This window comes from Callorhinus ursinus, unplaced genomic scaffold, assembly GCF_003265705.2.
Source record: "Callorhinus ursinus isolate GAN/ISIS: 27379988/994484 unplaced genomic scaffold, GSC_fseal_2.0 scaffold7, whole genome shotgun sequence".
In the NCBI taxonomy this organism is placed as follows: Eukaryota; Metazoa; Chordata; class Mammalia; order Carnivora; family Otariidae; genus Callorhinus; species Callorhinus ursinus.
In genome coordinates, this window is record NW_027397069.1 from 6,511,042 (window position 1) to 6,526,704 (window position 15,663).

The 15,663-nt window shown below is 42.9% G+C and overlaps 1 pseudogene; it reads left to right on the forward strand.

Moving 5' to 3' along the window:
- Positions 1–2,899, forward strand: part of LOC112826613 (asparagine synthetase [glutamine-hydrolyzing]-like) — a 10,071-nt pseudogene extending 7,172 nt beyond the window's left edge.
- Positions 2,900–15,663: the final 12,764 nt, after the last annotated feature.

Below are 15,663 nucleotides of genomic sequence, written 5' to 3' on the forward strand. Positions count from 1 at the left end.
AGAAAAAAAGAAAGAAAGAAAGAAAGAAAGAAAAAGAAAGAAAGAAAGAAAAGAGAGAAAAGAAAGGTAGGTCAAGGTAGAGAAAAGTATGTAGAGCATGCTACCATTTATCTAAGAAAGGAGGATAACAGATATATATAGATAATGCTTATATTAAAAACAAAAACAGATAATCCATAGCCCTTGATTCCATTCCTGCCGCCCGTCTGACCTGCTCACACCCAGAAAGCTGGTAGCTCCGTTGTGGCATTTATGCCCTTTTTGGCAGTGACGACTGTATCTCTGATCAGTGTCTGAGTGCTATGAAGATCACACACAGAGGTCCAGATTCATTTCATCTTCAGGATGGCAACAGATACATGAACTGCTGCTTTGGATTTCACTGGTTGGCAGTGGTTGACCAGCTGTTTGGAATGCAGCCAATTTGAGCAAAGAAACATCCTTACTTGTGGCTCTGTTACAATGGTGAAATCTACAACCACGAGGAGATGAAACACATCTTTTGAATTTAATTATCCTTTAATTCTCCTTTTGAATTTATTTATTTATTTTTTAAGTTTTGTGGGGGGTTTTATGATTTTATTTATTTATTTGACAGAGAGAGACAAAGTGAGAGAGGGAACACAAGCAGGGGGAGTGGGAGAGGGAGAAGCAGGCTTCCCACTGAGCAGGGAGCCTGATGTGGGGCTTGATCCCAGGATCCTGGGATCATGACCTGAGCTGAAGGTAGACACCCAATGACTGAGCCACCCAGGCGTCCCTGAATTTATTTTGAACTTAATCACTAGACCAAAATTAATGGTGAGATCATCCTCCATTGTTATGACAAAGGAGGAACTGAGCAAATAATTTGTATGTTGGATGGGGAGCTTGCATTTATTTTATGGGATACCACCAATAAGAAAGTGTTCCTGGGCACAGACACCTATGGAGTCAGACCTTTGTTTAAAGCCATGCTATGCTAGAAGATGGATTTTGGGCTGTGTGTTTAGAAGCCAAAGGTCTTGTTAACCTGAAGCACATCACAACTCCTTTATCAAAATGGAGCCTTAAAAAAAAAAAGTGGACCCTTTTCTTCTGGGACACTATCAAATTTTGGATTTAAAGTCAAGTGACAAAGTTGCGTTCGTGGAAATGGTTAAATATCATCACTGTAGAGACAAACGCCTGCATGCTGTCTCTAACAGTGTGGAGAAACTACTCCCAGGTACTGATGTGGAAACTGTGGAGAGAAGGTGAGGAGAACTGGAGCCAGCAAGTATAGACAACTCTTTCAAGGACTTTTGCTATAAAGGAGAGGGAGAGATGGAAGATGAGAGAGTATGGTGTGTGGGGATGTGCAAATGCTATCAATGATCCAATAGGGGGGACAAACTGATAATGCAAGAGACAGTTTCCTTAAAACGGAAACTCAAGGCAAACCTGTTGTGCTTCCATGGTGGTAAAGGAATGTTTGCCTGGGGAAGCAGATTTATTCATGTTCTTTTTTCCTCTTCATATACATGCCTACTTTTGGATCCTTTTTTTTTTTTTCTCCAGATCCTTTTTGACAATGCTATTAAGAAACATTACGTGACAGACAGAAGGACTGGATGCCTTTTATCAGGGGGCTTGGATTCCAGCTTGGCTGCTTTCACCCTGTTGAAGCAGCTAAAAGAGGCTCTGGTACAGGATGCTCTCCAGACATTTGCAATTGGCATGGAAGACAGTCCCCATTTCCTGGCTGCTGGAAAGGTAGCAAATGAACATCGTGAAGTCCTTTTTGACTCTGAGGAAGGCATTCAGATACTGAATAAAGTCACATTTTCCTTGGAAACTTAGGACTTTACAATAGTTCACACTTCAGGAGATAGGTATTTAATTTCCAAGTACATCTGGAAGAACACAGATAGCATGGTGATCTTCTCTGGAGAAGGTTGAGATGTACTTCTACAGAGTTACTTATCTTTCCACGAAAACAACTTCTTCTAAAACGGCCAATGAGAGTGAGAAACTTCTGAAGGAACTCTGTTTGTTTGGTGTTGTTCTCCACACAGATCAAACTACTGCTACCCATGGACTTGAACTGAGAGTCCCATTCCTGGATCTTTGATTTTCTTCCTATTACTTGTCTCTGCTACCAGCAATGAAAATTCCAAAGAATGGGATAGAAAAACATATCCCAGGAGAGAATATTCAAAGACTCTAATCTGATCCTTAAAGAGATTCTCTGGTGACCAACAGAAGCCTTCAGGGATGGGATAACCTTAGTTAATAATTGCTGGTTTAAGATTTTACAGGAAAAGGGGCACCTGGCTGGCTCAGTCGGCGGAGCGTGTAACTTTTAATCTTGGGGTTGTGAGTTCAAGCCCCATGTTGGGTTTATTTTACGTAAAAATAAAATATTTTGGGGGGGCGCCTGGGTGGCTCAGATGGTTAGGCGTCTGCCTTCGGCTCAGGTCATGATCCCAGGGTCCTGGGATCGAGTCCCGCGTCGGGCTCCCTGCTCAGCGGGAAGCCTGCTTCTCCCTCTCCCTCTGCCTCTCTGCCTGCTTGTGCTCTCTCTGTCTCTCTCACAAATGAATAAATAAAATCTTTAAAAAAATAAAATAAAATATTTTTTAAAAAAGATTTTATAGGAACATATGGACAGCAGGTTGATGATGCTATTATGGTGACTGCAAGACAAAAATTTCCCTCGGTACTCCTCAGACTTACAAAGGCGATTACTACCATTAGTCTTTGAATGCCGCGACCCAGGCCAGACTGACAGCTGACCAGTTACTGGATACCCAAGCAGATCAGTGCCCCCAACCCTCCCGCCTGCACTCTGACCCGTTACAAGCTACCAAAGCTGAGACATTCCCTAACGTATAGACGGAAAGTAAATGTTCCTTCTCGTGAAGGCCAGTGGGACTAGAGGCAGGTGGGGCCATCCACCCATGTGTACTTGGGTATGAAAAAACAAAGTTTCAAATCTAAAAAACAAAGGGAAAATAAATCATAAAATTAAAAAGAAATTGTTACCAGTGGGGTGGGAGGAGGAACAGGATAGAGGGAGATAGAAGCCAGACATGTTTTGTATACTTGACTTTGAAACCATGTAAATATTTTACATAGATCTAAAACAAGATTAAATTTTAGCAACCTCCAAGTATCTAAAGGAAAATGAAGCAAATGAAATCACTAAGAATCCTTAGTGACCTCCTAACTACCAAATCCGATGCCTTGCTTGAGGGTACGTTCAACTTATCCTGTCTGTATAATTTTACATTGTTGATCATTGACTCATTATTAAAATTCTCTTCCTCCTTGGCTTTTCTGAGACCACCCTTTCCTGGTTTACCTCATAAATCTCTGATTTCACTTCTTAGTGTCCTTCGCTAGGTCCTCTTCTACCTGTGCTTTCAATATAAATAGTTCCCATTCTTTTTTTTTTCTTTTTTAAGATTTTATTTTTAAGTAATCTCTATACCCAACATGGGGCTCAAACTCACAACCCTGAGATCAAGAGTTGCATACTCCATCAACTGAACCTGCCAGGTGCCCCCCCCCCCCTTTAAGTAGGCTCCATGCCCAATGTGGGGCTTGAACTCACAATCCTAAGATCAAGAGGCACATGCGCTTGGGGCACTTGGGTGGCTCAGTCAGTTGGGCACCTGACTTTTGGTTTCAGCTGAGGTCATATTCTTGGGGTCGTGAGATCCAACCCCGCGTTGAGCCCCTAGTCAAGCTCCACACTGGTCCCTCTCCCTCTGCACCCCCCTCCCACTTGCGCTCTCTCTCAGACATATAAATGAAATCTTAAAAAAAAAAAAAGCCACATGCTCTAGGTAGTTCTCATTTTCTTTTGTTTTATTTTTTTTAAGTACTCTCTATACCCAACATGGGGCTCAAACTCACAACTCTGAGATCAAGAGTTGCATACTCCATCAACTGAGCCAGCCAGGCGCCCCTAGGCAGTTCCATTCTTAATTGACTTTTTTTAATCTGATCACTCCCAGCAGTAAAACCATATACTCCCCTGATTTCCATTAGACATATTTACATTAATATATGATTATAAGAAAATTAAGATCAATACGAGTTGCTGTACTATAGGGAAATATTGCCATGGGAGAGGAAAAATGAACCAATTTCAAGGGAACTGCTCTAAAAGAGTTTTTTGAATACGTTATTTTGCATATCTACTAAATTACTGTCTGTTGTTCAAAACCTACCTCAGCTGTTATCTACTCTATAAAACCTTATCAGATTTCTCTGGCCACAATTAATTATTACTTCCTCTTCACTCTGATAAGATCTCCCTTATGACATGTATTACCTAGTGACATATATTACCAAAATGCCAAGACAGAAATGGGTAGAAAAAAATTAAACATGAGAGGCCACAAGATCTACATAATATCGGCATTTGTGAATAAGGAAGCAGATAGAAGCAAGATGAACATGAGGAAATGAAAATGGCAAAAATCACTAATAGGACAGAATAAAGGCTCACACTGACATAAAAACGTAGGGAATAGAAGCCATTTGACCAGTACAGGGACATGGGGAACAAAGGCAAAAGACCCAGACAAAAAGTGAAGCCAATCTTTCAGGGATCTGCACCTTCAGGGCTGCTTTCTCTCCCACCCTGTTGGCGCTGGGAGTGGGAGCTGGGCACCCGTCAGAGACCCAGGTGGGGCTTGAGCACCTCCACAGGCCTCCTGCCCCAGGTCTTCCTCTGGGCTCTCACTCTTTCTCTCTTTTTTTTTTAAATATATTTTTATTTATTTATTTGAGAGAGAGCACAAGATCAGGGTGAGGAGCAGAGGGAGAAGCAGACGCCCCGCTGAGCAGGGAGCCCGATGCGGGACTCGATCCCCGGACTCCAGGATCACGACCCGATGGGCTCTCACTCTCTCTCTTAATCTTCACCAAAGCTGCCTCTGCCATTAAGGGTTGTTCTGTGGTCCACTCTGGAATTGCAAAGCCCCTCACCTATTTGGCTTCTCTGTGAGCCTGTACACCCAGCAATCACATTCCTCCCGAGGCCACATGTCTGGTGCCACCTTTCCTGTAGCTGCCTTCTGCCTTGCTTCCTTTTGAGGCTTAGAGCACACCCACTCCTTTTCTTTTGGGGACCCACCACCAGCTTGCTGTTTTCTGCCCCAGACATATTTCCATCTCTCAGCTCTGCCTCAGAGTCCCTTAAACACAGACTCTGGTGTGTGCTTTTTTCTTTTCTTTCTTTCTTTCTTTTTTTTTTTTTTAGGATTTTATTTATTTACTTGACAGAGAGAGACACAGCAAGAGAGGGTTCACACAAGCAGGGGGAGTGGGAGAGGGGGAAGCCGGCTTCCCGCCGAGCAGGCAGAAGGCAGACGCTTAACCGACTGAGCCACCCAGGCACCCTGGGTGTGTGATTTTCAAAATGCTTTTAAAAAGCCATTCTTTTATGAAGGGGGGCAAATCGGAGGTGGAGACGAACCATGAGAGACTGTGGACTCTGAGAAACAAACTGAGGGTTCTAGAGGGGAGGGGGTGGGGGGATGGTTAGCCTGGTGATGGGTACTAAGGAGGGCACGTTCTGCATGGAGCACCGGGTGTTATACGCAGACAATGAATCATGGAACACTACATCCAAAACTAATGATGTAATGTATGGTGATTAACATAACAGTTATTTTTTTTAAAAAATTTTTTTTTTTATGGGGGGGGGGGGGTGGGGTTGGGTGGGTGAAACAGGTGACAGGAATTAAGGTGTGCTCTTATCGAGATGAGCACAGGGTGATGTATGGAAGTGTTGAATCACTATATTGTACACCTGAAATATAACACTATGTTAATTAACTGAAATTTAATTAAAAACTAAAACAAAAAAAAAGCCATACTTAGGTGGAAGTCACACCCTCCACCTGCCCTCTTGTTTCCCCCACCCCTTCCCCGTCCCTCGGTCAGTTCTCCCCTCCTACCTCCTACCTCCTACCCCCTACCCAGGGTAGGGACTTAAAGAGGCCACACTGTGGCCTGGAAACAGCACCCTCTGTTCCCCCTACTCCCCATCCTACACCACACGCTGGTTGTGGGGAGGGGCTGAGCAAGGCGCTACAGCGCTGCTCTGGAAGACCTTGAGGACCCCATTCCCAAGGCTCTGCCCCTAAAGGGGATCCCCTCAGGCCTGTGGGCTCCACGTGTGCTGGCGGGAGAACTGGTTCCTGCCCACCGGTGCCAGTCTGAGGCAGGGCTGCTCACCCCCTGGCCAGCCCTTGCCTGCTCCTTTCAAGCTGCCTTTGCTTTCTGCCTTAGGCCCTCCTCCCTCTTCTGGTTTTGGGGGAAGTTTACGGGGTGCCACCCCCTGGCTCTTCTTTCCTGCTCCCCCAAAGACCAGCCTAGTGGACGCTTCCCTGTTAACCTTGGAACGCAGAGTTCACAAAGCAGTAAGGAATTCAGGTCTTATTCACAGGGTCTTGTCTGATTTACCTTCTTCTATTAAGGATTCCAAAGATAAGTAGGCGCTTGGGAAGGTCATGGTGCCTGTCCTAAGTAGTTCAGGAGCACTGTCAGCTCCTGTCACCCCAGGGGGCTTGCTTGGGGGCCCTCTCCCCTTTTTGCCTTCCAACTTCCAGCTGAACGTGAAAGCCCTCTTTCCGACAGGGCAGTGTTGAAAGTGCCTTTAGAGTGAGCATTACAGGGCGACTGGGTGGCTCAGTTGGTTAAGTGTCTGCCCTCTGCTCGGGTTATGATCCCAGGGTCCTGGGATCGGGCTGCATCAGGCTCCCTGCTCGTTGGGGAGTCTGCTTCTCCCTCTGCTCCTTCCCCCTGCTTGTACTCTCTCTCTCTCTCTCTCAAAAAATAAATAGATCTTAAGGGGGGAAAAAAAAAGTGGGCATCACAGGAATGGCCAGGGACATCCAGTTGGGATAAGCAGCCTAGGTCCTAGGCCTCCGCAGCACCTGGCCCCTGAGGGCAGAGGCTCCCTGACCCAGACTGGATCAGGCCCATCTTCATCTCTGCTTCTCCTCCCTTGCCAGCCGCCCCCCCCACTTCCTCTGTGCCCCTTGGTCCCAATGCACATTAAAGCCACTTAAAGCAGGCAGCACAGTGCCTGGTATAGTGCAAGTCCTCGATAAACATTTGCTGGGGGCGCCTGGGTGGCTCAGTCGTTAAGCGTCTGCCTTCAGCTCCGGTCGTCATCCCGGAGTCCTGGGATCGAGCCCCGCATGGGGCCCCCTGCTCCGCGGGAAGCCTGCTTCTCCCTCTCCCACTCCCCCTGCTTGTGTTCCCTCTCTGGCTGTATCTCTCTGTGTCAAATAAATAAATAAAAGCTTTAAAAAAAAAATTTGCTGAACAAATGAAAGGATGGAAAAAAAAGTGGAGCCAAGAGATCTCAGAAAGTTCAAGGCAATATTTCTTTTTTTTTTTAAGATTTCATTTATTTGAGAGAGAGAGAATGAGAGACAGAGAGCACAAAACGGAAGAGGGTCAGAGGGAGAAGCAGACTCCCCACTGAGCAGGGAGCCCGATGTGGGCTCAATCCCAGGACTCCAGGATCATGACCTGAGCCGAAGGCAGTCACTTAACCAACTGAGTCACCCAGGTGCCCTCAAGGCAATATTTCTGAACACTTCATAAAATAATAGAAAAGAGAGCTTTGACCAAGCAGCTAGAAAAATTATCCTTATTTTTCTCATCTAAAAGTTCAGGCAAATTGGGGCAACCTGGCTGGCTCAGTCAGCGGAACATACAACTCTTGATCTCAGGATTGTGAGTTCAAGACCCACACTGGATGAAGAGCTTAATTTAAAAACAAAAAACGTAAAATAAAGTTCAAGCAAACTAATTTCCCATAAATATGAGCAACAAAAAGGAAGGCAGTCAAATCTCCAAGTTATTATGAGGAAAAAAGATCTTAGGATAACATCAATAACATCACTAAATCACACAATGAAAACAAAGTTTAAAACATGCCCACAAAACAGCTGAAAATCACAGCTTAATAATTCAAAATGAGCTAAAGCAAATCAATGAAATGATAGAAGTTTTGAGAAAACATAAGTAAAAACTATAAAAGTGAAAAATGAGATAGAATTTAGACTTAACCAACTGAGCCACCCAGGTGCCCCCGAAGATGTTATTTGAAGTAGCACAAAAGCAAATACCCCCAAAAAAGCCTTATAAGAAAAAAGGATTCTCTCCCTCTGCCCCTCCCCCACTCACAATCTCTGGCGCTCTGTCTCTCTGAAAAAGATGAATATATCCTTAAAAAAAAAGAAAAGAAATAAAATCTATTAACATGACCTTCCTTTACTCATTAACTCATATCCATTATCTTGCCCAAGTCACACAACCAATGATGGGTAAAATTAGAACTCATAACCATTAAAATTGTAGGTCTCAGTGATAAAGCTCAGTGATGCTGAGACACTTCCCTCCTCATACATCAGGCCCATTCCTCTACCACAAACATTAGTCTGCTAGCATTTCAGCTAGTGCTCCCCTTTGAATAAGCAAAGTGTGGATATTGTCCTTTACAACTCAGGCTCCCTTAAGAGATTAAAAGAAGTTCCTATCCACAATAAGTTTTGATATTATGAGAATGCAGAATCAAAGAGAAGATTGTACCTCCCTTATCTGCTTGCTGATGCCTGTGAAATACTTTTCATTTTACTATTAGAAATAAAGAGAAATGGGGGCCTTCTGGCTCTGGCCATGATCAGATAGCTTGTATTGGACTAACCCTCCCACAAAATAATAATAAATTACACAAAATATTTAGAACAACTATGTGGCAAAACTGTTGGTGACCCATCCAGATTCCCTTGGATCCCTTTCCCAGTCCTGTATACTCAAATGTCAGCAACTAAACACTTTGTGGTTAACAATTCATACCTGCAATCCTTAGAGTATGCATTCTCAGTGGGGGCAATAATTGGTTCTTGGGGAGAAAAAAAATCGTACTCTTTTTATATATAAAGTACAGGTAAAAATATCGTACATAAACAGATATACAGTATAGTTACACTAATAAAACTTCATAGAAAGTGATTAGGGAAAAAATGTCTAAGAAGTCTAACTAAGGGTGTGATAATGAGCAAAAAGTTGAGAAACTGTGTTTTGGGGGATTGTGCATGGGCACTGGAGTTACTTTGCCATAAGGAGAGCCAAAAATGCTTGGAAGTGCGACATTCCCTAGGACAGACCATAGCCAATAACACAGTACTGTGGGGATACAAAAGTTCAATTCCTTTGCCTTTGGGTGAGACAAGCTCTAAGGTGCTAATTGATGTTCCAGAGTGTTCTGGAGAGGAGCCTGATCCTGGGCTTCACCTAAATGGTACCCTCCCTTGGATTCTTCCATATCTTGCTTCTTCCATTCCCTTAATGGTTTACCTAGGAAGCACTTTCTTAATCATTTTATCAAAATCCTTGGTTCAGGGTCTACCTCTGGAAGAATCCAACCTAAGACAAACTGTACGAAGGCACTGCAAAGCAATAAACACAAACAGAACTTCAAGATTATGAACAATCAGAGAAGAGAAGCACATGAGGATCAAGCTGGTATGCTGCTGCTCTGTCAGGTAGCATGAGTACAACTCATCATCCGTGTCCCAGTCCAATCAAAGCATAGTAAAAGAAAGGATCAAATTATCAAAAAAGAAGAAAAGAAAAAAAAAAAAACAAGGAAAGAAACCCAGACAATAGGTGACTTTGATTTTGGAATGTAATCAAACAAGGACTAAAACATCTATGATTTATATCCAAGAGAAGAAGGGCTAAAGAATTTCACCAAAGAGCAAGAATCTATATGTTTTTATTAAGTTTTTTATTTTAAGTCCAATATAGTTAACATAGTGTTATATTAGTTTGAGGTGTATAATATAGTGATTTAACAATTCCATGCATTACTCAGTGCTCATCATGATAAGTGTTCTCTTGATTTGTTAAAAAAAAAAAAGTCTGTTTTTTGGTTTGTCTTTTTTTTTTCCCTTTGTTTGCCCGTTTTGTTTCTTTCTTTTTTTATTTATTTTATTTTATTTTTTTTAAAGATTTGTTTATTTATTTATTTGAGAGAGAGAGAGAGAATGAGAGAGATAGAGAGCACGAGAGGGCAGAGGGTCAGAGGGAGAAGCAGACTCCCTGCCGAGCAGGGAGCCCGATGCGGGACTCGATCCCGGGACTCCAGGATCATGACCTGAGCCGAAGGCAGTCGCTTAACCAACTGAGCCACCCAGGCGCCCCTGTTTCTTTCTTTTTTTAAAAGATTTTTTTTTTTTATTCATGAGAGACAGAGGAGTAGAGAGAGAGAGAGAGAGAAGCAGAGGGAGAAACAGGCTCCCAAGGAGCAGGGAGCCCGATGTGGGACTCGATCCCAGGACCCTGGGATCATGACCTGAGCCGAAGGCAGACGCTTAACCATCTGAGCCACCCAGGCGCCCCTGCCCGTTTTGTTTCTTAAATTCCACGTATGAAATCATATGCTAGCTGTCTTTCTCTGACTTACTTATTTCACTTAGCATTATACTCTCTAGCTTCATCCGTGTTGTTGCAAATGGCAAGATTTCATTCTTTGTTATGGCTGAGTAATATTCCATCGTGTATGTGTGTATGTATATGTATATACATATATACCATATCTTCTTTGTCCATCTGTCAGTGGACACTTGGGCTGCTTCCATAATTTGGCTATTGTAAATAATGCTACAATAAACACAGGGGTGCATATATCCTTTTGAATTTGTTTCCATGTATTCTTTGGGTAAATATCCAGTAGTGTGATTACTGGATCAAAGGGTAATTTTATTTTTAATTTTTTGAGGAAACTCCATTCTGTTTTCCACAGTGGCTGCACACAGTTTGCATTACCAACAGTACACAAAAGTTCCTTTTTCTCCACAACCTCTCTAACACCTGTTGTTTAAAAATCTATATATTTTGGGACACCTGGGTGGCTCAGTCGTTAAGTGTCTGCCTTCAGCTCAGGTCACGATCCCAGGGTCCTGGGATCGAGCCCCGCATCGGGCTCCCTGCTCAGTGGGAAGCCTGCTTCTCCCTCTCCCACTCCCCCTGCTTGTGTTCCCTCTCTTGCTATGTCTCTCTCTGTCAAATAAATAAAATCTTTTTAAAAAATAAAAATAAAAATCTATATATTTTTTAAAAGTCAACTGGAAGTTCTAAAACAGAAAGTGATTATATCTGAATTTAAAAATCCAGTTGAGGGCGCCTGGGTGGCTCAGTTGGTTAAGCGACCACCTTCGGCTCAGGTCATGATCCTGGAGTCCCGGGATCGAGTCCCACATCGGACTCCCTGCTCAGCGGGGAGTCTGCTTCTCCCTCTGACCCTCTTCCCTCTCGTGCTCTCTATCTCTCATTCTCTCTCTCTCAAATAAATAAATAAAATCTTTAAAAATAAATAAATAAAATAAAAATCCAGTTGATAATGGGATGCCTGAGTGGCTCAGTCAGTTAAGCATCTGCCTTTGGCTCAGGTCATGATCCCAGGGTTCTGGGATCAAGTTCTGCATTGGACTCCTTGCCCCGTGGGGAGCCTGCTTCTCCCTCTGCCTGCCGCTCCCCCTGCTTGTGCTCTCTCTCTCTCTCTCTGACAAACAAATAAATAAAATCTTTAAAAAAAAATCCAATTGATGGGTTTGATATCAAATCAATACAACAGAACAGATAATTAGTAAACTGGAGAACAGGTCAGTGTATTAAATTGAAGCACAGAGAGTAAACAAGACAGAAAACACAAAAAAGAGTATAAGAGACTTATAGAACATGATAGAAAGGTCTAACACCCACGTAATTGGAGTTGAACAAGCAGAGGAAAGAAAGAATGAAAAGAAGCAATATGTGAAGAAATAGTAGACAAAAATTTCCCCAAACTGATGAAAGTTGTTAAAACATGCATTCAATATGCTCTATAGTCTCAAATGAGATACAGAGAAAACTACATCTAGGCATGTGATAGTCAAACTGAAGAAAAACAAATATAAAAGGGAAAATCTTGGGGCACCTGGGTAGCTCAGTCTGTTAAGATCCAACTCTTGGTTTCAGCTTGGGTTGTGATCTCAGGGTTGTGGGATTGAGCCCCACCTTGGGCTCCACGCTCTGTGCAGAGTTGGCTTGAGAAACTCTCTCTCTCTCCCCCATTATCCCTCCCCTCTCACTCTCTCTCTCTCAAATAAATAAATACATAAATAATATCACTTTTTAAAAAGGGGAAAATCTTAAAAACAGAAGGATTAAAAAGGGAGGGCACCAGTAAGTTTGAAAGTTAACTTTTCAAAAGAAATTATGGAAGTCAGAAGACAATGAAATAACATTTTTATTTTTTTAACTTTTTTAAAAGATTTTATTTATTTATTCAACAGATAGAGAGAGAGCACAAGTAGGCAGAGTGGCAGACAGAGGGAGAGGGAGAAGCAGTCTCTCCGCTGAGCAGGGAGCTGGACGTGGGGCTCGATCCCAGGACCCCAGGATCATGACCTGAGCCTAAGGCAGCCGCTTAACTGACTGAGCCACCCAGGCACCCCTGAAATAACATTTTTAAAGTGCTGAAAGAAAAAACAGAATTCTGTATCAGCAAAAATGAAGACAATATAAAGATATTTTCAATTCAAATGGACTAAGGACCTAAATGCAAGATCCAAAACATAAAGCTCCTAAAGAAAAAATATGGAAAATGATTCATAACACTGGATTTGGCAATGATTTCTTAGGTATGACACAAAGGACACAACAGCAAAATGTGTCTGTCGCTGTGTCTCTCTCTGTCAAATAAATAAATAAACCTTTAAAAAAAAAAGAAATTGGAACCCTTGTACACTGTTGGTAGGAATGTAAAATGGTGCAGTCATTATGGCAAACAGTATGACATTTCCTCAAAAAATTAAAAATAGAATCACCATATGACCCAGCAATCCTACTTCTTGATATATACCCAAAAGAGCTGAAAGCACAATCTCAGATATTTGTACACACATGTTCATAGCAGCATTTTTCACAGTAGCTAATGGGTGGAAGTTACCCAAATGTCCATAAATGGATGAATGTATAAACAAAATTGGTAAATACACAGACTATTATTCAGTCTTAAAATGGAAATCCTGTCTCAAGCTACAACATGGGTATATTATGCTAAATGAAATAAGCCAATCACAAAAAGGACAAATACTGTATGAAGGATGGGGATAAAGGGAAATGGGGAGTTGTTGTTTAATGGGTACAGAGTTTCAGTTCTGGAGATCTATTACACAGCAATGTGAATATACATAACACTGCTGAATTGTATACTGCAACATGGTAGAGTTGGTAAAAAAATTTTTCTAAAGATTTTATTTATTTGCCTGAGAGAGACAGCGAGAGAGGGAACACAAGCAGGGGGAGTGGGAGAGGGAGAGGCAGGCTTCCCGCGGAGCAGGGAGCCCGATGCGGGGCTCCATCCCAGGACCCTGGGATCACGACCTGAGCCGAAGGCAGACGCTTAACGACTGAGCCACCCAGGCGCCCCTAGAGTTGGTAAATTTCATGTTGCGTGTTCTTTATCACAACATAAAAAATTTTTTTTTAATTTTATTTGTTTATTTGAGAGAGAGGGCACACACACACAAGCAGGGAGTAAGCAGAGGGGAGAGGGAGAAGCAGATGCCCTGCTGAGCAGGGAGCCCAATGTGGGACTCGATCCCAGGACCCTGAGATCATGACTTGAGCCAAAGGCAAACACTTAACCAACTGAGCCACCCAGGTGCCCCTTAAAAAAATTTTTTTTTAGTTAATTTATTTGAGAGAGAGAGAGAGGGAGCACACAAGTGGGAGGGGCAGAGGGAGAAGGAAGAGAATCTCAAGCAGATTCCATGCTGAGTGCAGAGACTGACTTGGGGCTTGATCTCACAACCCTGAGATCACCACCTGAGCCAAAACCAAGAGTCTAACGCTCAACCAACTGAAACACTCAGGTGCCCTATAGATTTGATTTTTAAGAAATACTAAAGAGAGTTCTTCAGGGCGCCTGGGTGGCTCAGTTGGTTGAGCGACTGCCTTCGGCTCAGGTCATGATCCTGGAGTCCCTGGATCGAGTCCCGCATCGGGCTCCCCACTCAGCAGGGAGTCTGCTTCTCCCTCTGACCCTCCCCCCTCTCATGTGCTCTCTCTCTCTCATTCTCTCTGTCTCAAATAAATAAATAAAATCTTTTAAAATAAATAAATAAATAAAGAGAGTTCTTCAGGCTGATCTCAGATGAAAGAATAGAACTGCTAAAAGATAAAGAGGTAAAATATATTGCTAAATTTAAGTACGTTAAGGTTCATGATATAAGTAAGTATAAATAGGGTGCTTGGGTGGCTCAGTCGGTTAAGTGTCTGCCTTCAGCTCAGGTCATGATCCCAGGGTCCTGGGATCGAGCCCCACATCAGGCTCCCTGCTCAGCGGGGAGTATGCTTCTCCCTCTGCCCCTCCCCCTGCTCATGCACTCACTCTCTCTCTCTCTCAAACAAATAAAATCTTTTAAAAAAATACGTAAGTATAAATAAATGTTGATTGCTTAAAACAACAATAAGATCTTGTGGAACTTAAAATACATGAAGAAGTAAAATAAATGACAATAGTACAAAAAGTAGGAAGAGGTAAGCTGGTGCAGCCCCTCTGGAAAACAGTATGGCGGTTCCTCAAAAAGTTGAAAATAGAGCTACCATACAACCCAGCAATTGCACTACTGGGTATTTACCCCAAAGATACAAATGTAGGGATCTGAAGGGGTACGTGCACCCCAATGTTTATAGCAGCAATGTCCACAATAGCCAAACTGTGGAAAGAGCCAAGATGTCCATCGACAGATGAATGGATAAAGAAGATGTGGTATATATACACAATGGAATATTATGCAGCCATCAAAAGGAATGAGATCTTGCCATTTTCAAGGACGTGGATGGAACTGGAGGTTGTTATGCTGAGCGAAATAAGTCAATCAGAGAAAGACATGTATCATATGACCTCACTGATATGAGGAATTCTTAATCTCAGGAAACAAACTGAGGGTTGCTGGAGTGGTGGTGGGTGGGAGGGATCGGGTGGCTGAGTGATAGACATTGGGGAGGTTATGTGCTATGGTGAGTGCTGTGAATTGTGCAAGACTGTTGAATCACAGATCTGTACCTCTGAAAGAAATAATACATTATATGTTAAAAAAAAAAGAAGAAGAAGAAGATAGCAGGAGGGGAAGAATGAAGGGGGGGAAATCGGAGGGGAAGACGAACCATGAGAGACGATGGACTCTGAAAAAACAAACTGAGGGTTCTAGAGGGTAGGGGGGTGGGGGGGTGGGTTAGCCCGGTGATGGGTATTAGAGAGGGCACATTCTTCATGGAGCACTGGGTGTTATATGCAAATAATGAATCATGGAACACTACATCAAAAACTAATGATGTATGGTGATTAACATAACATAATAATAAAAAAATAATATTCTTATATTCTTTAAAGTACTAACTTAAGTAGACTTATAAATATATATACAATATATATTTGGGGCACCTGGGTGGCTCAGTCATTAAGCGTCTGCCTTCGGCACAGGTCATGGTCCCAGGGTCCTGGGATCGAGCCCCGCATCGGGCTCCCTGCTCCGCGGGAAGCCTGCTTCTCCCTCTCCCACTCCCCCTGCTTGTGTTCCTGCTCTCGCTCTCTCTCTCTCTGTCAAATAAAAA